The sequence below is a fragment of the Sturnus vulgaris genome, chromosome 19 (assembly GCF_052056855.1).
Source record: "Sturnus vulgaris isolate bStuVul1 chromosome 19, bStuVul1.hap1, whole genome shotgun sequence".
NCBI lineage: Eukaryota > Metazoa > Chordata > Aves > Passeriformes > Sturnidae > Sturnus > Sturnus vulgaris.
This window is the reverse complement of record NC_142261.1, coordinates 9,933,862-9,956,657: the sequence shown is the minus strand read 5'-3', so window position 1 is coordinate 9,956,657 and position 22,796 is coordinate 9,933,862. Positions and strand designations below refer to the sequence as shown.

The following is a 22,796-nucleotide window of genomic DNA, read 5'->3' as shown; positions in this document are numbered from 1 at the left end:
TTCTCCCCACCCTTCCAAAGGGAGGGCAGGTGTGCAGGAGCCTGCTCTGAGCCCTCCTGGGAAGGCAGAGAGGATGCAGCTCCTCACCGGGAACAGCCTGTGCACTGCTGCCAGCTCATGGCAGTCACAGGGACCGTGGTGCCACCTCCCACCTCATCCTGCCCTGCACAGGTGTGCCCTTCCCACTGCTCTGGGGAAGGGGACAAACACAGAGCCCCCAGAGCCAGGCAGAGTGTGACAGGGGGGCTCTGCTCCAGGGGAAGCTTCCCAGCTTGGGAATGAGCTGTGCTGGCCAGGAGAGCCGTGGGAGAGCATGGCTGAGCTGAGACACCAGAGGGAGCAGAACAGGCCAAGAACAGCAGCAGGGAATGGACACGAGTCAGTGGAAGGAGTTCAGAGAAAGGAGAACTTCAGGGAGACAGAAACAGCTGCCAGGAGTTCACAGAAACACAGAATGGACTGGCTGGGAGCGACCTTAAGGATCATCTACTCCCAAACCCCTGGCACCAGCAGGGACACCACAAGTTAACCAAGAGCAGCAATATTTGGGGAATTGAGCAGGCCCTGGTATGCCAAAGCAAATGATGGGAAGAAGCTTCTGTCAGCTCCTCTCACCTTCTGTGAACACCCTGGGAGCTCCTTGTCTGGGATCACAGCCTGTCCAGCCACAAGGGGGAAAACACATTTTTGGGAAAGCACGAACACCCAAGCAGCCAGCAAAGTGTGTCAGCAGCTCGTGGCTCTGAGGGTGACAGCCCAAACACCACCAGGACACCTCCCAGACACCAAGAGCCCTGCAGCTGGAGAGAGCTCCTCGTGCTTCTCAGAGCAGCCCTGCTCCTTGTGCAGCCCCAGCTCCTCACTCGGGAATCTGCATCCCTAAGGAAGCCCCTTCGGGTGACACACAGACCTGGCCCATTGCCACGAGCTCCCCCCTGCAGGCCCACAGCTGCCCCCATACCCCAGCACATGCCACCAGAGGGGATCAGGGACATCCAGGGATGGTGGCAGGAGAACACAGTTCTGGCTTGGTGCTGAGTTTTGCTCTGTGCTCCGCTCACCCAGACTAAATTGTCATTTACACTGCTCTTTTCCAGCTACCAGAATAAATAGCACAGCTGGCAGCAGAGAACCTCTTCCTGTGAAGCTGCCAAGGGAAGCCAGACCCTTTTCCTTCATTCCCTTTGCTCTGACACCCCAGGGCAGGTTCCCAGACACCCCAGCTGGAAGGGAACAGCCAGTGCCCAATGCAGCTCCGAGCTGGTTATGGAAGGAGCATCTATTTAAAGGAGTCACAGCCTTTCTAACCTACCTTCCTTTGAAAGGAAAAAAGCCCACCTAAATATATCCTCCCAGAATTAGAGCTTTTAACCTGCCTGCCTCCTGCAGCCCATTGTCCAGCACACCAAGAGCTGTTTCCCTGGAAATGGCAGTGCAGGCTAATTGCTGTTTGAAGCCTTTCCTCCCATGGAGCAGAGCAGCAGCCTCAGAATTGCCATTCCCTTCTCTGACAGCTCTCTGTCAGAACAGCCTTCCCAACCTATTTCTTCCTGGTTTTCTCCCTGGACAAGCAAGATTTAATCAGAAGTGTTTCCCTGCAGAAGCCACCCGAGGCTGTGTGCAAGGGGGAGCTGCTGGGGACACACCTGGGGACTGACAGCTCCAGGGGAGCTCAGCAGGGGCATGAACCTGGAGCCTTCCCTACAGGTGAGTCGAGGCAAAGAAGAAATGTAAACAGGAGGAAAAGCACATCTGATGTCTGTGGTTTTTTTCACCTAAGCTACTGAGAGGAGCAGGTTGTCAGAAGGCAGGACAGGCATTGCAGTGACAGCTTCTTATTTAATATAATTGCAACACCTCAGAAGAAAAAGAAAAAAAAAATCCTTATCATGAGCCAAGATAATTTTCCCCCAAGAAATCCTTGAGGTTGGGTGTTTCCACTGAGCTGTGCAGAGGAGAGCCCTGCTCCCAGTCAGCAGCTGGGGCTGGGAAGGCACTTTGTGGATGCTGGGGAGGGATGTGAACCAGCAGTGCCCTTTTTGGGCTCAGCCAGGTGCAGGGTGTGCGGCCACAGCTCTCCTTCCTGGGCTGGGACACGGCAGGGACTTTTCTCCTGCAGAATGTCACACACAGCAGGTGTTTGCTCCAGCAGCCACAGCCCTGCCTGCAGGGATCACTGCAAGAGGAGCAGCCAGACCCCCCCACCCGCTTCCTCCTGCCTGGAGCCCCCCACACAAACCACAGAGATCAGAGATCAGGGCTCTGGAGAAGCTGAGGCGCTTGGATCCGCTCAAGAAGCACTTGGAGGGAATTTTGAGGAGGCTTTGCCAACTCAGGAAAGGGACCTGGAGCCTTGCAGCAACATCGCTGCAGTTTGAGTCAAACATCTGGATGGGCAATGCCCCCACAGCCCTGCTCTGCTCAGCCCTTCTTGTCTGCTCAGGATTCCCAAGGGGACAGACACCCGATGGACACAATTCCTGGGCTCTCTGCTGGCCCACAACAGCACGGTGAGCAATCACCTCCGAGGTTAATTAGATAAAGTTGAGGTAAGACCCAACAAGGTTTCTGGCAGAGCAGGATTTCCTTTTCTCTGTGTGAAGCCCTTTTTTAACCCTCTGACAGGTCTCAACACCACGGTGCCCCCATCACACTGCTGACCATAACAGGGGATCTGCTGCACGACATCAGGGGTGAGCTGCAGAGAACCACGAGCAGCAGACAAAGAAGTAAGAGCTGAACAAGTTTAGAAATTGTCAGCTCTAGCAGCAGCCCAGAGCCCAGCTGTGCTCGTGCCCAGAGCTGCATGAACAGTACATGGACCTGGAGTCACAGCAACACCTCTGGCTGCCAGCCCGACACATTCCACAGGGTCTGGAGATGCCTCGGAGCAAAAAAAAAAAGGACAGTGTTATCTGTGAAGCACAACAGGACTTTTTGCTTGCAAAAATCCCGTGGTTCCTCCATTCCTGGTGCTTGGTTACCAGCCTGGATGGGCTGAGGGCAACCCCAGCCGTGCAGGTGAGGAGCTGGGCAGCTGGGAGGACACAGCATCCTTTATCTCCAGGGCAAGCTGAGCCACTGCTCCCCAGGGCCAGGGCTAATCCAGGCAGCCCCAAACGAAGCAGCCACTCTCTGCCAGCTGCAGCCTTGTGGGGAGCAGTGCAGGATAAAGTCTGAATGGGAATAGTGCAGAGGAAAAAGAAATATCCAGGGCCACCCATGCCTGGGATGTCAGTGATGTACCCAGGGAAGGGTCTGCCTTGCCTGTCCATGCCTTGCTGAAGGCCAGGAGTGTCTCCATGGGTCTGCCAGGGAGTGAACAGCTCTCCAGATCTCCTAGCACACTGCAAAGGGAGATGGGCACTGGGGTGGCCAGGCAGCATCCATGGAATTTGCTGCCTCATGCATCTGTGTGCCCCACAGCAGGAATGATGGAGTTGTCCTCATGGCACGGCCATGCTGATGGTTTCTGGGCAGCTGTAATCATTTTGGATCAGACTGACATTCCATTGACCAGCCCCAGGATAAGGTCACAGGGAGGCAGCTGTAAAACACTGATCACCCCAACCCCAGCCCTCACTCTGCAGCCAAGCCAAGAGCTCCCACCAGCCCTTCAGCCTGGGGAAAGAACCACACTGGTAGCACTGGGAGGAAACAGCCCCTGGCTTCTCCAATTTCAGATTATTCCAACCTCACACTTCACTTCCTGAGAGCCCGACTCCATTTCAGGGGTTTCTCATGTGTGGCTTAAGCTGCTGAAGAACACAATGGTCAGAGGCTGCAAAAGCCACCCCAACAGCACAGACATTTGTTCCTGTAAAGTGCAACGAGCTGCAGAAGAGCTTTTTTATGAGTGACCCACATTTAGAGCTGAGCTCCAAACCACCACAGCACAGAGCAGCAAATCCATGCTCCATGGTCAGCCCTTTGCCAGGGAAATATCCCCTCACTGAACAGGCAGCACAGACCTCAGCCAGGAACCAGCTCCTGGCTGGAGTTAGTCCTGCCTGATTCCAGAGGATTCTAGAGCCCAGAAGCAGCTCTCAGGCTGGGGCTGAGGTCAGGACAGAGCTGGGCTGAGGGCTGTGGGATCAGGTGAGGCTGGGGCAGTGCAGCCCTGCAGAGCAGGGGTGATGGAGAGGGAGAGCTGGTAGATCCCTACCCAAGGGACAGTACAGACCTTACCCAGACACCTCCAAGGCTCTCTGGAAAAACCTTTGGAGCATGGGAACACAGACATTTTCCCCTGATGTTCCTTGGGAGCATCCACCTTCATCACTCCCCACTGCCACCCTTCTCAGGAGACTCAGTCCTGCACTGGTCAGGCACACAGAAAACAAAAACCAGGCACAAGAAGGAGGAGGAGGTGAATGCCCTGCTCTCCACCCCTGTGAGACCCTGCCTGACCTGATCTCCCCACCAACTCCTCTGCATGCACAGCCCCTGCTCCAGGAGCCGGCAGAGAGCCAAGATCCCGGCTCCAAGACATTAACCTGATTCCTTGTGACTGGGTAACCCCTCCTCGGCCCACTCCAGCCCCCCAGGGCTGGCAGGGCTGCACAACTCCACAGTGCCACAGCTCCAGAAAGCTTGGGTTGCTCCCTCCTCTCCTCTGGCTTAATGGAAATGCATAATAAGATCTCAGCAGGAGCTGAGGAAATTGCCTTCCTTTATCCTGCCAGTGCCTTGCCCAGGCTAGCTGGGGAAGGACAACACAAGCAACACTCTTCTCCTGCAGGCAGCAGAGCCCAGCACTGAGGGAGTCAGCAGCCCCTTTGTCCCTCAGATTTCCAGCTCATTTGCATTTTAAATTTGGGGACTCCCAAACTCGAGCCCTACAAAGGGCAGGGGATGCTCCAGGGCCAGATTCCTGCTGTGCAGGTCAGCCATGGAGAGAGAAGACATGCTCCCTGCAGCCCCTGCTCTCCACATCATGAGGCATCACCAAGTGCTCAAGGAAGAGCTGAGGATCAAGAAACAAAACCAGAAATCCTCTGGCAGCATCCTGGCGTGCTCAGCCTAGGAAGAAGCAGGTCACGCTTCTCCATGGATACTTGGACAAGGATATTAAAGAGGATCATCACAGCAGCAGGCAGTGGTCCAAACTCACTGGTTTCAGGCATTTCAGAAGCCAGGACTTGCCTGCACAAGCTCCCAGGGCTCAGTGCAGCACGAGGCTCGCCCTCCAAGATCCTGTGTACCAAATGGCCCAGGAGCATTCCAGATGGCCAATCCATCCAGGCTTCCATCCCTCCCTGCTCCTGGGAGCCTGGAACACTTCCTGTGCCCACAAACAGGAACTATGGATCAACTGGAGAGGGTGGCTGGGTACAACTGCTTCCTTGGCAGGCTCAGCGGGGCTGAGGAGGAGGAGGAGCCTCTCAGGAGGCCGCCACAGGATAAAACCAGAATATTCGCAATTATTTGTCAAAGTCTGCAGGAAACACTGAAGTTTTGGCAGTGCCTCTGCAGCCAAACCAAAACCAGGACCTCACAGTCCTACACAAACACACTCACCCCCAGCAGATCCCACCCCATGTGAGGGGATGGGGAGCAGCTCTGGTTCCCCATTTTCCAGTGGTCCTTGGGAAGCATAACGAGGTGAAAGCACTTTGATGAACCTCCAGATTATTTCCCTAAGGATCCATTGGGGAGGCTCTCCTGAAGGTGTTGCTGCTGTAGATGGCAAGACCCAGTGGTCCATGAGCTGGAGAAGGAAGAGCTTCCCCACCCCAGAACACAGGAGGCTGCTTCCTTCTCTCAACCCAGCCTCAGCTGGAGATAAAATTAAGATAAAATTGGATGGGGCTGGAGGGCTCTGCCCCCCATCCCAGCTCATCCTGGAGGAGCTGGTGTCCCAGGCAAACAGCTCAGCCAGCTCTGGAGGAATTGGTCACAGGGCTACAGGTCAGCAGAGCTTGGGTGCAGCATTCCTGCAGCTCTGAGCAGCAGCCTGTGCCAGGAGAGAAGGGGAAAGCACAGCCTGAAGCCATCACACTGCACAGATGCCACCCCTGGTGCTGGCAGCCTGAAGGATGAGTGTGTAGGGGCTCATTTGCTTTGGCCTCATTGATTTCCTGCAGCTCTGCCCTCAGGTCTGCAGTGAGGGGCTTGTCCAGCCTTGCAGGAGCTCTGGAGCAGGACCAGGACACCCATATCCTTCCAGGACAAACAGAAGGGAACAACTGAGACAGCAAAGGCACCGTGGGTGACACAGCCCTGAGGAGAGGATGGCATTCCTGGCCCTGGCCCGTTCCCATGCCTCAGGACACGACTGCCTTGAGCAAAAGCTGGGATGTCTGGGTGAGAATCAGCTCCTTCCTCAGCTCCCTGTATCCTGGGAGGCAGGATCCACCCAGAGCCAGCCCCTGCTGCCACTCTCAGGCTTTTCAAGCCTCTCAGATCCCAGCCTGGAAACTGCAGCAATTACCGGCTCTTGCTGCTGCGAATGGCAACACTCTGTAAATAAATTACATCTCGGAAATTAGTAAGTGTTGCCTAATTGGGGTTTAGCATCTTAAATTCCTGAAAATCCTTGTAGGATGACAGAAAAGGAAGGAGGGAAGACATTGACTTGGCTGGAGAGCTCTAATCCAGCCCTAGCAGTAGGCAGGACACCCAAGGAGACTCAGCCCTGCTCAGCCCTGGGTTGTCGTGCCCCAGCACCAGGATCTGTCCATACATCCCAAGGTCACACCAGTTTTAACTCCTGGCAGCAGAGCAGCAGTGCTGCAAACGCCTTTCAAACACCAAGCTAGAGCTTCCAAGGCAGAGCATCAGGGATGAAGGGAGACCAAACCAGAGAGCAGCTGCCAAGCTGGGCCTTTGCACATGAGGCACAGACCCTTTGGCATCCAGCACTTGTGCTGGAGGAAGCTCAGTGCTCCTCTCCTCCTCCTCCTCCTCCTCACAGCTCTTTGGTGCATCCCATCACCATGGTGAGAGCTGGATGAGCTTTGGTTACCTGGGAGCACTCAGAGCCTCTGGTGCTGTGTGGGGAAATCATTTAGCAGCCAAAATCCTGCACAGATTCCCAGCAGATGATTCCCCTGGCACCAGGCTGGCAGCTTCCTCTGGACTGCCACCTCTCCCATGCCAAGCCTGCTCCATCCAGGCTCTGAGCAATCTGTCCTTGTGCAGGGACCAATGTGCTGTCCAGATCTTTCCCCTGCCTGCAGCACACGTGGATTTGTGCCTGGTGAGAAGCAAGTCAGAGCTGCGTTTTCTGTGTGATGCTGATAGTTTTGCTTTCCTTCAAATTTCTCCCAGCTGCCCCCCAGACACCCCAGGGTTCCCAAAAACCCTGTTCCAAAACCAGAGGAACCAAATCCTTTATTATGGGGAGATCAGGAGACAGCTAACTGGGACAGGGATGTTTTCCAGACCTCCAGCTCCCTGGGGCTGATCCCTGAGGATCACCCAGGCATAGCTGTGGAGCCACTGTCCCCCACTGCTCACACAGGTATCCTGAAAGCTAAAGATCTTTAACACATGCAGGTGAGCAGCAAACACAGCCCCTGGCACTGAGCACTGCTTTTCCTCTCCACTGACTCCTGGGGGCCAGGCCCAGAGAAACCTTAATGGATCCAACACAACTCCCAGCACAGAGCAGCTCCACTGTTTGATGCAAAGTTTAATTTGATTTCTCACTTGAATAGCTGAGACATCCTTGATGCACATCCTTCAGCTCCTTCCAGATAAATCTGCTGCATACAATTAGCACCAGGAGTCACCTGCATTTCACCAGCCTTCCCCTTCACTCAGCCTCCACCAGCACCTCCAAGGGCTGCAGAGCAACCCCACTGCCACCTCTGGAAAGGATTTCCCATGGCACTTGCCCTCCTCTAGCAAGGGAAAGACGGGGTTAAAGATCTTTGCTGTGTTATTGGAATGAAGGAGAGCTGATGGAGGGGGCAGAGGCCAAGGCAGGAGCTGCTGCATTTCCCACTCAGGCTCCAGCTGCAATTCCTGCAGGAGCACAGCATTCCTTGCTGCCCCAGGCCACTCTGCTCCTCCCCAAAGGCAGCTTGCAATTTCAGCAAGGCTTGGGGCAGCTGCACAGCCCCTGACAGCAGTGAGCAAATGCTGTGATTGCCAGGAAAATATGGGAATTGCAGGTGGGAACATGGTGTTCCTTTTTAATACAATATAAAAGTCTGCAGGTTTTGCTGGCATCTGTTTTCAGGACACCCTGAATCTTCAGCCCACAATCCCCAAAGCCTGGGGAGCACAGAGCTGCTGGACCAGGGTCACTGTTGGGGCAGGAGGGAGACCCACAGCTTTCCAAAGAGACACAGCTGAATAAGGAGAGCAATGCTGTCCTGTACCAAGCACAGGCAAAGGTCTCACCTGACACTGGAGAGCCCCCACAGGCTCTGGCTGTTTTCTGTCTGGTTCAAAACTCACTGGTGAGCCAGCTCGGCTGAATCCATTCCCTTCCCAGAGCTCTGAAGCACAACAGTTGATTTAAAAACCTTACAGCAAACTGTTGGGGAGTGAAAAATGGATTTTCAGGCATTAAAGCACAGACCGAGGAGCAAACAGACACCTTTGATTGAGAAATCAATGCTGGGGTTTTACAGCACTTCACACCAAGCAGCAGCAGAGCCCAGCGTGTGCCTCATCCCTGCAGGGCAGGGGGGAGAAACCAGCACAAAGCAGAGAAATTAAAGCCAAATGTAACATGTTTTCACAAGAGACCCTTCAGATAATAAACTGGCAGGGAAAGGGTCCATGGCAGACCTGGCAGGGGGCTTCACCTGGCTGCTCCCCAGGCTGAGGGCTGCTCTCTCCTCACCCCCTGATAACCAAGACCCCGATCCAGTGGGTGACATTCCTGCCCATGGCACGGGGTTGGAACTAAATGGCCTTTAAGGTCCCTTCCAGCCCCAACCATCCTGTGATTCTCTGATCTCTTCCAGCCCAGGGATCACCCAGGGCTGCTTTGTCAACCAGCCTTGGGTGCAAAAAAGGGAAAAACAAAAAAAACCCCAAACAAACCAAACCAAAAAAAAAGAGAGAAAGAAAGAAAAAGAAAAAAAATCTGAAAAAATATTAAAAGCAGAGCCTGGGATTGATGAAGATGCCAGAGGGAAGGAACAAGTCACAAAGGGAAGAGCAGGAACAATCCCTGCACCCAACAGGGATGTTACAAGCGAGAGAGACAAGCTGACAAATTAAAACAGACCACGAGAACCCCTGATATGTTTTAAAACCTTCTCTCAGCTTTCTTCTTCTCTTTTGTATGTTGAAAATTCATCTTCAATTGCAATCCCAATGCCCCCAGAGGGAAAAACACCCCAGCATAAGGCAGACTTCCCTCTAGGCAATGTGAATCTGTATTACCAGAGCAAAAAGCCTTTCATCTCAAAATCGTTCCCTTCCAGAGCACTTGACCCAAAAGGAAGTCTCCTTTATTTCTGTAAAAGTCACTTTCTCTGCCTCATCCCGTGGCCTCAGAAGGCAGCAGGGAGGCAGCTCTCTGTGCTCCCCAGTGCCTGGAAGTGCCTGCCCTGTGTCCCTCCATCACCCCACTGCTGCCAGGGCACTGCCAGGGCAGGGACAGCTCCTCACTGCAGCTCCAGGATGGCAGCAGATCCCAGGGCCAGGAGCCTGGGGACACCCCTGCTCCCCAGAGAGCTCCTCTGCCCCCGCCAGGCTCCACAAACCCCCTCTGCCCAGAGAGAGGGACAAAGGGGGACCTTCCCCAGGTGTTTCCATCCCTCAGCCAGAGCCAATGCAGCAAGTGCAGCCATTGGACCTGACTTGTTTCTCCTCGGATGCTCCAAGCCAGGAGTGCTCCCTTTCCCTTCCCAGGCTGCATCCACAGCTCCCAGGGGGTTCTGGGGGGGGGTTCTGGACAGCTCAGGGTGCCACCAGACACAGCAGATGGAAACCAGGGGAGCTGCTGGTGCCCCGGGAGCTGTCGGGGCTGCAGGAGGAGCCAGCTGTGATCTGCACCTCCAGGGGTTCCCAGAGCCAGGGACATGGAGGGGAAAAGTGGTACCAGTTCAGCAGGAGGGAGGGGAATGGCTGCTTGCCACAGGCCACAGGATGCTGGCATGGCTGAGACAAGAGCTCCTGGCTCCCACAGCCATCTGGGATCCAGGGAAATTGCCACCATGGACAAGGATCTGTGAAGCAAGGCTCCCAGCCCAGCGTCCCCCTGTGACAGGGGCTGTGCAGCTCTGCCCTGCAGGACAGCAAACACCAGACACCTGCCCAAAAGGGACACAGCTCAGTAAAGCAGCCCTGGGCTCAGAGAGCCAGGGCCCAGCACGAGTCAGACTCCATGCTGAGCTCTGCAATGAATTTGCAGTGAAATGTTGGGAAGAACGCAGGGCTCCTGGAATTACAGCACATTGCTGCCCCTCCAAGATGAGAACCACCTGAATCCCAACGTGCTGGAAAAACCCAGGGACTGCTTGTGCAGAGCTCTGCAAATTCCATGTTTTTAAAGCAGCCCTTGGGGTTGTTTGAAGCTCCTGCTGTTGGGATCCCAGCAAGCAGCTCCTGAGCACGAGCTTTGCTTTCTCCTGAATACACACACAGGTCTGGGCTACTCACTGGGCTCAGCCATCCTGGAGGGAGCAGATTTATCAGGCAGGACTGGCAATAAAGATAACAGTGTTGGTGATGGTTCCTCGAGCTGAATTGCTCTCAGTGCACTGGGGGAGTGACATGCAGTGCAAGATTCCCACAGAGATCTATAGAATAAACACAACCTGCCTCAGTTCACACAAGCCAGCCCCACAGAAACATTAAAATTCAATAGCAGGGCTGTCAGCTGGTTCAGGTTGGGCTGATTTCTGCATGCCTTTGGGAGCATTTTTAGGCAGGCTTTTTCTGAGGCTCTTTTCTTCAGCTGACAGCTCCCTCAGCCCCTCTTTTTCTGAGCACCCCAAGGAAAGTGAAATCCTTGAAGGAAAATAATTTCCAAACCTCTTAGAGATAAAAAAGTCCTATTAGACTAATTTTTGAGGATGCGGGGAGGAGAAAGCTTAACCTAAACAAACTAGTGGAAAAATTGATTTATTAAAGTAGTTGGATGCTATCAGGGAAGCAAGCAATTTCCTGCAAGCACCATAGCCCATTCTGCTAGAACAGATCTGTCTCACCTTCCTGGCACTGTTCCCTCTCCCTGCTCCAAGCTCCAATGGTGTGATCCCCTTCAGTGACCCATTAGCAGCCACGGCACATTTGCCATCGTGTAAGTGTCAGCAGCAGCAAACACGACACTCTAAATAAATTTTCAGTGGCTGCAGAGTGGTGTAATTAATCACAGGGTGTTTTACAGGCAGCAGGAGGCAGGGGAATGCACAAGGCTGTGGGAAAAGGGAACATCAGGTCCCCCTTCTCCTGCCTGTCCCCACCCTGCCCTGCCAGATGTGACACAGGAGTGAGGGCTGAGGCCAGGCAGCAGCTGGAGCTGAGGTCAGGCTCTGTTCTCCTCCCAGTTTGTGAGCTCCAGCGAGTGACTGTGCCCCAGCCTGCTTCATTTGGGCACATCCTTGACCAGCAAATAGACAACCCTTGCTGCCAGTGCCTGCAGAGGGGTAAAGTCAATTTTGATCCAAGCCCAGTCCCTGCACCTTCCCCTTCCCACATCCCTGAGGATCAAGACCTGCTGACAGAGGAGCAGACGAGGAAGGAACAGCTTTAAAACACCCTCAACTGGATCCCTCCAACTCCTCCCTCAGCAGACAACAGCCCTGACTGAACTCTCCCTCCCTGCAGTGTCTCCTGCATTCCCTGAAGGCTCCTTTGGGACCTGGTCCTGCTGCCCACCCAGCAGCTGGGCACGGCTGGGCATGGCTGGTGAGCCCCACATTTCCTGAGTGTAGGGCACAGCACGTGTGCCAGCGTGCCTTGCTGCCCCACAGCTGATCCCAAAGTCATCAGTGGAAGGAGATGGAACAGCTTGGCCCTGGGAGAAACCTCACACAAACCTCCCACCCTCGAACTCACCAGGACTTGAACTCTCTCCTTCTCCAGAGGGAGCTGGCAGATGCCTTGGCCCTCTTCTCCTCCCATCCTCCCTCATCCAAGCACAGTGGCCCACATGGAGATGTTCTCCTGCTTCAGAGGGCACTGCCCTCACCTGTAGAGATAGAGACAAAAATCAGGTTTTGTTTCCTGATGCTGAACAGAAAACTGAAGTCCTAAAGGCTGTGGTGGAGCTGAAGTGTCAGCATTCACCCTGAGCCCTGAAATCAACCCACCTGAGACAATTCCCCTCTTTCTCCCTTGCTTCAGCCCCACTCCCTGCTCTCTCCTGAAGTCTGGCATCCCTCCTGCTCTGACTGGCTGCTGTCTCTGAGCAACACCAAGGCAGTGCTGAGCAGAAGAGAAAAAAAGATTATATATATACATATATAGATATATATATATAGTGTATATGTGTATATATATATACAGCAGCCTTTGAGCCACGCTTTTAATATTTCATCTTTCTTTTTCTGCCAGAAGAAAGGAAATTCCTTCTGCTGGCTGGGCTGCAACCTCCCCACCACACCCCCGAGCCTCAGACATTGCTGCTGCCAGCCCTCCAGGCAGACAGGCAGTGCAAGGCTCATCTCCCACCCCCCAAACCTCTGTGCTCTGACATTCCCTAGTGCCAGTCAGGAGCTGGCACTGGGGGGGCAGGAAGGGCTGGGCAGCTGCCTCAGAGCTCCAGCATTCAAGACCTTGCAGAGAATCCCTGCACTGAGCTCCACAGGCCACTCAGATCTCTCCATGGACCAATTCTGATGGAAACTTATCCAGGAAAGGTGACAGGTCACAGCCACTGGGTCACCCTGAGTGACACCTGCCAGTCCCTGCCACCACAGGGTGTCAGAGCCAGCCACCCTCACACCAGCTATCCATCAAGCATCCTCTGTGTCAAGACAGCTTTTATTTTTTAAATTTAATGTCTGTAAAGTATTTTGGCTTTAAATTATTCCGCAGCCTCCCGCGGTTTGGCGGCGCTTCCCCGTCTAGACAGAACAATCTTGTTGTCAGTGAAACAGATTCGCCCTGACATCCCTGCCGAGATGTTGCTGCTGTTTTGTGGAAAGGAAAAGGGCTAAAAAGCTCATCCTTTACAGTTTTGAGATGTGATTCCTGTCCATTCAACTTCAAACAAACACCTCAATTAATAATCCTGCTGTCTCGCTTTGGATCTCTCCGTGTTTTGGCTCCCCCTTCTCCCACTGCTGCTTCCCTGGGCCTGCCCTCCTGGCAGCCAGGAATTCCCACCTCTCCCGTTCTTCCAAACACACCTGCCTTGGCTCTGTGTCTGCCAGGCTGCAGAGCAAGGACTGGAGCCTGGAGATCCCTGTGGCAGCGCAGCCCCTGCCCCTGAACGCTGAGCTGGACCCTCTGTGGCTGCAGGACAAGTCCTGGATGGGAGATGCAGGAGAGCCATCAGCAGCCTGAAGGAGACATTAAACCAAGTCAAAATACACCTTACACAACAGCTTTGTTGTCAAGGCGCTGCCAGCATGCAAGACTACAAATACTTCATTTATAATTTAAAAAAAAAAATTACTTTTCCCCCTTGTTCACCCTGGCAAAGATAAACCAGAGTGAGTGTTCAGCAGCACCTCGTGGTACTTGGAGAGAGAAAACAGCCTGATCCAGCCAGAAATAACATTATTCCTCTTTTACTCTGCCAGTGACACATCCTTGACGCCTGCAGTCAGAAGTGACAAGTACCAGCTGGGCACCTTTCCATCTCTTCTCCTGGGAAGACAGGCACCCACGTGGCAGCAGGGAGGTGATCTCCACCTTGTGTGGGGCATTCCCTGCCTGGGCATCACCCAGGGGAAAGGCAGAGCCCCAGAACTCAGCCCCTGCAGCTGGACACACACAGGAACAGAGGGGCCTCAAGAGCTCAGCTCCAGGGATGCTTCTCAAGGGTGCCTGTGGCCAGGGGGGGTGGAGAAGAGTTGAACACACCACCAGGCACACCTTTAGGGGCCATATTAGCTGATTTCATTCCCAAAATGCCTCTGGAGCTCCAGGAGGTGCCCAGTTCAGATCAGACTGGATCAGCCCTCCTGCCTTAACATTTAATCCCAGAGCATCACACAATAAATCAGGTGCAAAAGTACTGTGCACAGGAGGAGACACTCGCCTCTCAATAGTCAAGCAGAAAAAACGCCTGTGAATATTCAAATGGGAGAGATGAAGTGGTGAAGCAAGAAGGGCTCTCTGTGCTCTTTGCACAGGCACCCACGTCCAGCAGCACAGCGGGAACAGCTACAGCAGGAAAAGCTTCAGGGCAGCTCCACACGTGCTTCCCACCCTTCACGTGATGTATAACCTCGTGAATTCATCCCTGTCCTGACCTCCATGGAGATCTGGAAGTTTCCTTCCCTCTGCTCTGGCTGTGTCCCATAGGGAACAGCAATCCTGGCTGTGCCAGAGCCCCACATTTGGAGCAGCCCCCAGCACTCCCACCCCAGCGAGGAGCAGATGGCCCCGGGGTGCAGAGAGGCAGAGCAGAGCGGGGGAAGGCGCCACCCTCCATCCCAGGGATGTTCTGTGCAGAACCAGCCCCAAGGACTGCCTGTACCGGGGAAAGCAGCACCAGGATCGCCTGGCAAACAGCAGATGGATGTGGCCTTTGCTGGGTGCAGAGAGCATCCCACACAGGATCCTCCAGCAGCACAGAGCCCGGGGATGGCTGAGAGCATCCTGCAGCAGCGCTTGCTGCCTCTCCCCTCACCCACAGCAGAATTTCACCAGCTCATGAATTCAGTGAGGTTTTCCCCCAGATCTGGGGCACCTGCACTTGCTTTTTTGAGGTGCCTTGAGCACCTGCTGTCTGTGTTGATGGAGAGCTGAGGGGAGTCCTCTCCTCAGCCCCTCCAGCTGCCCCAGCCCTGCTGATGCCCAGATCCATGAGAAATGGAGTGACAGCTCCGCTGGAGAGTTTGCTCCTCCCGGGATGGAGGTGTTAATGCATGGGCAGAGCTGGGGGAGTGAAGTGCTGGAAAACCATGCAGAAAGCTCATTAGCACATCCTTAATAGCCCTGAAATTGCTACGAGGGCCCCTGGCAGCTCTCATTCCCCTGGGTCGGGGGGAGCCACTGTCAGGGCACTCGGTATTCCCAGGGGGAACAGTGCTGGCTCAGCTCAGCACATCTGCTCCAAATCCAACAACTGCAGAAGGAGCCGCTGGCATCAAGCACCCAGATTTTAGTGCTGCAGGCTGCTACTGCCCTCTGATGACAGGCAGGCTGTGCCTCAGTTTCCCTGCCTGTGTGGAAGGGCTGTGACACCTTCCACCCACCTCGGTGAGTACCTCCTGCTCTTCATTCTTGTTCTGCCCTCATGGAACTTCAGTGATACCTTTGGGGGGATTTTCAGAGGTGTTCAGAGGTGCTGACTGAATTTCCAAGGTCACCCGAGCACATCTACACAGAACCCCAGAATGGTTTGGGTTGGGAGGGACCTTAAAGCTCCTCTCACTCCAGGGCCACCTTCCACCAAACCAGGCTGCTCCAAGCCCCACCCAGCCTGTCCCTGGGTACGTGGCACAGCCTGGGTGTCCTGGGGCTCTCTCCAGAGGAGATGGATGTGGACACTGCTCCAGGCAGCTCTCCTCCAACACACACTGACCCAGCTCAAGGCACAGGTTGGCTCAAAGGAGCATTTCTGGTTTCCCAGAGCTGGGGCAAATCCTCCTCTCTGAATTAAGGAGCTGGTAAAGTGCTACTCCTGGGCAAGGAGGGGGCACGGGGCAGCAGCAGGTCCTGTGTCCCACCTTTAGCTGCCCCACAGCTCCACTTTTCATGGCACCTGCACTGAAGGGATTCGATGACTCCTAAGAGAGGCCAAGCCAAGAAGCTTTTAAGAACTCCTAAACTGCCTTTTTAAGAGGCAGGGCACATGTGCAACTAATCCAGTCTTAAAACTAATGATTTAATTTACCTTTGGAGAAGCAAAGCAGCATAAATTAATATCTCCCAGTAGTATAACACAAGCATGTTTTATCTAGAGATTATGTTGATTAAATCATCAAGTGCCATAATCTTCCCTTCGTACCTCAGTAAGTTGGAGGAAAAAAAAAAATCTCTAAAAATGTAGATACAGCCTTCTAAGCCACAGGAGGGATGTGCATGTTCAGCTCCAAGCAGTCTCCTGGCTCAGCAGAGTGTGCACAGGAGACTCCCCACCCTGGGAGAAGCTGCTCCAGCTGGTGTGGTACCAAGAGGTGAAATAAAGCTGTGTGTTCCTCATGGAAGAGGTGCCAGGAGATGGAGGAGCCCCGAGGCAGCAGGGGAGTTGCACTTCTGGGGTTTCACTCTGCAGGTCAGGTCTGGCTCCTCCAGGCCGTGTCCCTGCTCTCAGGATACAGGACACCAGGGCATTAATCATGGGAGCTGGAAATTCCAGGGGCTCAGACCCACCCCGCAGGGAGGCAGTGCCTCAGCAGAGGGGACAAGCACAGAATCCCCTTTAAAACACCTCCCTAATCTCATTTCTGCGTGCTCCCACTCACCTCGTTCTGTGCTGAAGGATGAACCACCCACCCTGAGGGATCAACCAGACCTACCTGGGCTTTTCCCACCTGCCCAGGGTGGATTTTCAGACCAAGCTGCTTCCTGCAGGACTCAGCTGCAAACCCTGCAGGTGATCATGGCCAGGCACTTGGGTTTGATGGCTTTGTGTGCTGCTTGTTTGGATTGCTGGAGAGCCCTTGGGTGGGCACTTCAGAGCACAGCACCTTTTATTCAGAGCCAATTCAGAACCTCAGCCCAGCTTGAAATTTCCCTGGAGAAGGACGAAGGAGCTTGTTAAGAGGAGGTGTCCAAGGCCAAAACAACATATCCAACAAAGCCCCCTCCCATGAAACAGCAAACTCTAAACCCTGTTGGTACTGATCCCTGACACCAGCAGCAGGTCTCCAGCAAGAAACCTGGATTTACAAGGTCAAACCTCAACGGGAGCAACACAGACTCACCCTCCTAGTCCCTGGTGCTTATGGAATAAGTGGATTTTGCAAAGAAAGGGCAATCAACAGATGTTGTTTTATTTGGTTATTGGAAAGTTGGGGCAAGCAGTGAGAACCTGCCAGCAGTGCAGGCACCACAGCTCTGTGCTTGTTTCCTCACTGTGTAATTTCTCCACTTTTGTAAGAACTTGAGAGCCTTCAGAAGAGAAAGGGCATTATTTCAAAAACATTTTGAAGCCAACATGAAGTTGTCAAGAGAAACACTCTGCTCAGTGTCTCAGGCAGAAAACACATCTCCATCCAAACACTCTGTCCCTGGTAGGAAAAATACACATTGTAAAGGATCCATTTTCAGATTCTAAGAGGAGACACTTTTTGAGCACGAGCTTTTCCTCAGATAGGAGACACTGTGTGCTGACTTGCAGCATTACAAAAATGGAAGCTTCAAGAAGTTTCCTAACTATTGTTATTGTTATTATTATAATTTCTGTGCTTCTGCAAACCTGCCTGATGATTCAGAGAGCAGAAAGGGTTATGTTTCTCTCCATAAACACCATTAAACTAAAACTCAGACCCAAGCCCTTTTCTCCTCTAGAAGCAAATCTCCAAGTCTTACTGATTCCCTAAAATGATCCAGGCAGAGGAGTGTAATTTAGGAACAATTCTTCACATCCTTCTGATGCTGTTTTACAGTGGAAATAACCTATCTGACCCTCTCCCTCTGAGAGTGTCTCTGCCTGTCCAGCTCTGAACAGCATTTCCCTTCTAGGCTTTATAACCTCTTCAGTTCAATTAATGGGGCCCCCAAAAGCCTGGGGACTCCATTATTCCTAAATGAAACATCTTCAAAGACATTAATGCCACTTGTCTTCTGCAGGACCCTCATTCCAGGCAAGCCAGACATTTTGACAGATCTTCACACTCTTTTTCACCGAGGGAAATGAACCATTACACAAGGTTAATTTTTTCAGGATTGATAGAAAATCTCTTCCTCTAAGTAAACATAAGACAAACATCTACACACTGTGTGGAATTACATGTCAAGCCACTCGGTAAAAACAGCTTATCTGCCAGGAACAAGCCTGACAAATCCTTGGTACAGATGTCTTTCCTTCCCCACTTTAAATTGCACACAGAGGCCTCAGAGCTCAGAGGAAGGGAGGGGGGTTCCCCTCATTGATCATCCCCATCCTGCCTGTGCCCCCACCTCCCTGCTGAGACAGCTGCCTTTGGAAAGGAGGATTTGGACAAGAGGGAAGCCTTACAATAACAAAACCAAAAGAAACACGGCAGGGAGGTTACCTGACCTCTCCCCTCCCTCCTGGGGCTGGAGGTGTGCTGGCAGGTGTCTGCAAATGGCACCTGTGCCACGTGTGTCCCTGGCAGAGGATGCTCAGCTCCCAGTGACAGTGACCAGCAGAGCTTTGTCACTCTGCTCATTCCCCAGGAGCAAATTCAGCTGAGGTATTGCTCCTACAAGCACTTGCTCTCTGGTTTTGAATAAATTCCCCTCTTCCCCCAAGCTGAGGGGAGAAATTTCCACAGCAGATCAAAGCCAACAGATGTCAGACAATTTCTGTTTCTCTCCTTTTGCAATCCTTGAGCTGCCTGATGCCCTGGGGGAGCCAAAGGTAGCAGGGACAAAGCCCATGATCCCTTCAGGATGGATTTTATTGTCTTTAGCTATTGAGTTCCACCTTGGAGAGTGAGATCCTCCCTTTCCAATGGCCACAGGTCCTGTCTGAGCTTCACCAAGAATCTGTATGGACACTGCCATTCCACACTCAACATCCTGGACAAATAAATGATTACTTATCCCCAGGGAGCTGCCATCTGTCAGGACGGATGTGATTAACAGAACATCCCCTGATCTGCACCCACTGCCAAGGGAAACCTGCTCTCTTCCAATGGTTTGCACAACCAGCTTCTCACACTCACTACCAAAAATAATCCAGAAATGAGCCAGTCACCTGCTCCAGAGCGAGCCTTGGATGGAGAAGGGACGAGAGTGTGACACTGAGGAGATTATGTGCTCAGAGGTGTAGCTGAAGCTCTGACATAGCCAAAAACCTACAGCAAATCCTTAAGGAAGGTTAAGTTGCCCTCAAGCCCAGAGTGAAAGCTAAGTTGATGAAGGAGAAAGTAATTTCTAGCCGAGTTCCAGAGCCAGCTCTCAGCCTTGGGCTGATCATCGCTCTCCTGTGCCTCAGCCTCCCCAACTGAGTCATCAGCTTCGTTCTCATTTACTTCTCTCTGTACAAACCGTGGAGATTTGTATTCCAGAACCACCGAGGGGGTGAAATCAGCGGCGAGACCGGCAGCAGCAGGCACAGGGGCTGCCCTTCACTGCAGTGGCCAAGCAGGAGAGGAGGTGCTGGGCTGGCTCCTCCTGCCCGCTCTGCTCTGCAGCCGCCGATTGCCACAGCAACAGGGGAGAGCAGGGCACGGCTCCCCCAGAACGGATCGGGCTGCTTTAAGTGCATGAACACAGGAGAGTTTGTTTATAAACGTCAAGAGCAGGGCGGTGTGAAATTGGAAAGGCGAGAGGAGTTTGGCTGGGTGAGGGGATGGAACACCTGAGCCAGGTGTGGATCCGCAGAGTCCCAGCGCTCGGGAAACCTTGTCACTAATGCACACCGGGCTGTCACTAATGCACACTGGGCTGTCACTAATGCACTCTGAGCACCCCCTGTGTCCCCAAACTCCACACGGGGCTGGGTACAGTGATCCGCCTTCCCAAAATGAGAGCCCAGGGCTGCAGTTGCAGCCCCATAGCCAGCCGAGCCGTGTGACCAGACGGCAAACAGGGCCAGGGCGGTGGAGCAGGAGCCCGTGCTCCCCCCAGAACGATGTGAGAGGCTCATTAAAGCAGTTAATGGTGCAGGAGCAGCACTGACACCGTGCTGCCGGCTTTAATTTGTAACTATGTCCCAAGGACTCGAGCATTTGGCTGCAGCACCCAGGGACACCCCAGGAGTGCACAGGAGCTGTGCCGGGGTGAGAGCGGGCAGTGCATCCCCAAAACCACAGAAGGTAAAAATCCCCTTTTTGGATGAACAGCGAGCTCTCCGTGTGCTCTGATGATGATGATGATGGTGGCTGGATTAAACACTCAGCAGCAAAATTCCTTCCTGCAGGAACTCGGGACATTCTGCTGCCTAAGGAGACCGTGGGGGAAGCAGGGTGAGAGCCAAAGCAGCATTTTGAGAAGGGCTTCAAAGCTCTTTGAACAGTCCCATGTCTGTGACTGCCCTGGCAGCCCCTGTGCAGCACACCCAGCTCACCCCGGGAACAGGTGACAGGCAGGGACAGGGACACCTCCAGGCCAGAGGCATCACCCCATGGACAAAGCACCTACCCAGAGCCTGCCTGGCCCTGCCACGTTAAAAATACATGTTATAATACTGGCTTTTCACAAATACTAAAATAGATGCTATGTGTATAATGTTAAAGTAGCTTTGCTATAGAGTTTTTATTTCTGCTATTAACTAAACTTAGAGTAGTGAAATAGCTGATATAGTTATTGTTGTGGTAATTGAATTGCCTGCTTGGTTGAGATAACACCCAAAGGACATAGGATGAAGACCCCTGCTATTATCAGCACCTACCATCTGTAAAATGTATGAACCAAAGCCCAAGCTAGAGGTGATAATGAGAATGGACTAAAACCACAGCCGAGAAATGTGCATGCTCCAAAAAGGGGGACCCGAGGAGGAGCCGTGCTCATCAGTTCTTGAAATATATAAACTAGTTTGGAGAAAAGTTTAAATATGCATAATTGTTTATGAATATTCAGTAAGCTGATGCAATAGAAAAGGTATGTAAAAGGTGTCTCCAAAATAGCAGAAGTGCTCTTGGCCAAGCACCTTGCTAGTAAACTTTGCTTTATTATCTTTGTCTCCTAATGTCCCTTATTAAACTTTTAAATATTACAAGGAGAGTGAACCTCGTTTTTCACAACCACATTCCTCTCCATCTGAGACACCACATCGATCCAAGCAGGCATGTGGCAATAAAAGGCTGCAGAAGCAGTGAAAAGGTTGGCTATAATACATTAATTAAATGTGGCAATGCCTCGGGATTTAAGTGGATGTGCAAGAGCAGCATTGAGCAGGGTGTGTAGCACGGCACGCTTGGGTGGCTGAAGGAGAGGACTCGTGCCTCTGCTTGCCTGGCTGCATCCATTAATTACAGCCCCATTAGGCAGGCAGGAAATGCTCCCACCAGCAGCACCTTCCTGCTCTGCCATCGAGCCCAGGAACATGACAGATGGAGCAGAGCTGAGCCATAATCGAGATGGAGCACCTGCCAGGCAGGATGGATGGGGAGAATCCCCTCTGCTCCGAGGCTGTGCAGGTTATTGATACCTTTGGTTGGCTGACAAGATAAAGAGGCACTGCAGGCCTCAGGAAGGCCACAGGCAGTGTTTGAGGCTGTTCACATCCATTACAAGGCACATGGATGAGGTTCCCCCCAGGGGCCTCAGTGCTGGGTAGCAGAGGCTGGCACGAACCAGCCCAGCACATCCTGCTGCATCCTTCGTGCTCCCTTTGGCCCTCATGGGATTTCAGAGCAAACAAAACCTTCAGACTCCTCTGAGAGAGCCAGATTAGCACTGGGAGGTGCCCAGCACTGCTCACTGCTCCAGAGACTCCTCACTGCACTGGGCAGGCCCTGGCACAGGGTGCCCAGAGAAGCTGTGACTGCCCTTGGACCCCTGGAAGTGTCCAAGGCCAGGCTGGGCAGGGTTTGGAGCAGCTGGGACAGTGGAAGGTGTCCCTGCCCATGGCAGGGGCTGGAAGATGAGCTTTAAGGTCCCTTCCAGCCCAACCATTCTGTGATTCCATGAGTCCCTCCAAGGACAGTCCAGGATGTGCCTTCCATGCCCCACCTCTCCCTACCCAGACACACAGTGCAGGTATGAGAGCACCAACACTGCAGCTTTGCAGCCCAAAATGCCTGCTAAATACTCCACAGCACCTGGAAACGGCAGACAAGCACCTGTGTCTACTGAGATGGATGAAATCCTCCAGGAGCAAAGCCCTGCTGTGGCAGAGCCACTCACTGGATTGCCACCAATTGTCCCTTCCTTGGAACAGACAAGGGTTGATCCATCTTCAGGGGACAGACACTTCATTTCTGCATTTCACCCTGACTTTCAAAGCTCTTCCAAAAATTGTTATTTCAGTGAAAGAGGAAAGAAATCAATAGGTTTGAATTCTCTCAGGGGAGAACAAGACCAAGAGGCTGAGGCAGGGCTGGTAACAACCCTGCCATGTTTTATTTCCCTTTGCTGGACTGCAAAACTCCAGGCTTGGTCCAAAATGAGATCTAATCAATATTCTAATGCTGAGATCCCATTACAGACTGAGCATCCCTGGCTTCCAGGTCAAGCTCTCATTCATGTCTCAGTTTTCCAGACAGTCTTGAGCCAATTGTTTGAGCAATTCCCAATCTCAATGGATGAGATTTTCACCACCCCAGAAATCCTTTCCAACACCATCCTTGCCTCCTGCTTTTATACTCATTTTGTGCAACTGCTTTACATGATTTAGTATCATCTGTATTCAGAGCCTTCCCCATTATGTGATGCCTCATGATGTGTGAGGTTTGGAATGTTTCTTCTCTAATCACATCAGAAAAAAAATATTCCTGTTGCTATTAGGCAGTGTTACTAAATTTGAGATCATGGGCAAAAGGTTATTTCTCCTACAAAATGAGTGATTTTTCAGTGTTAACAGGAACTTGACGTGATCAGCAGCTGCCTTCAACTGTGTGACAGAAATCAATCGTTTATTAAACACTCTAAAAAAAAATAAAAAAGGAAAAAAGCCCAAAACAAACAAA

General features: G+C 52.7%; 1 long non-coding RNA gene across 1 annotated transcript in view; it reads right to left on the bottom strand.

Moving 5' to 3' along the window:
- LOC148221653 (uncharacterized) overlaps positions 1-22,796 on the bottom strand; it is a 34,203-nt gene extending 11,407 nt beyond the window's left edge. Inside the window, exons 1-3 of the long non-coding RNA XR_015807724.1 lie at positions 13,266-22,796; positions 12,225-12,339; positions 11,971-12,103 (exon numbers count right to left, since the gene is read on the bottom strand). This is a non-coding gene — a long non-coding RNA (uncharacterized LOC148221653). The remainder of the gene's footprint in view (positions 1-11,970; positions 12,104-12,224; positions 12,340-13,265) is intronic.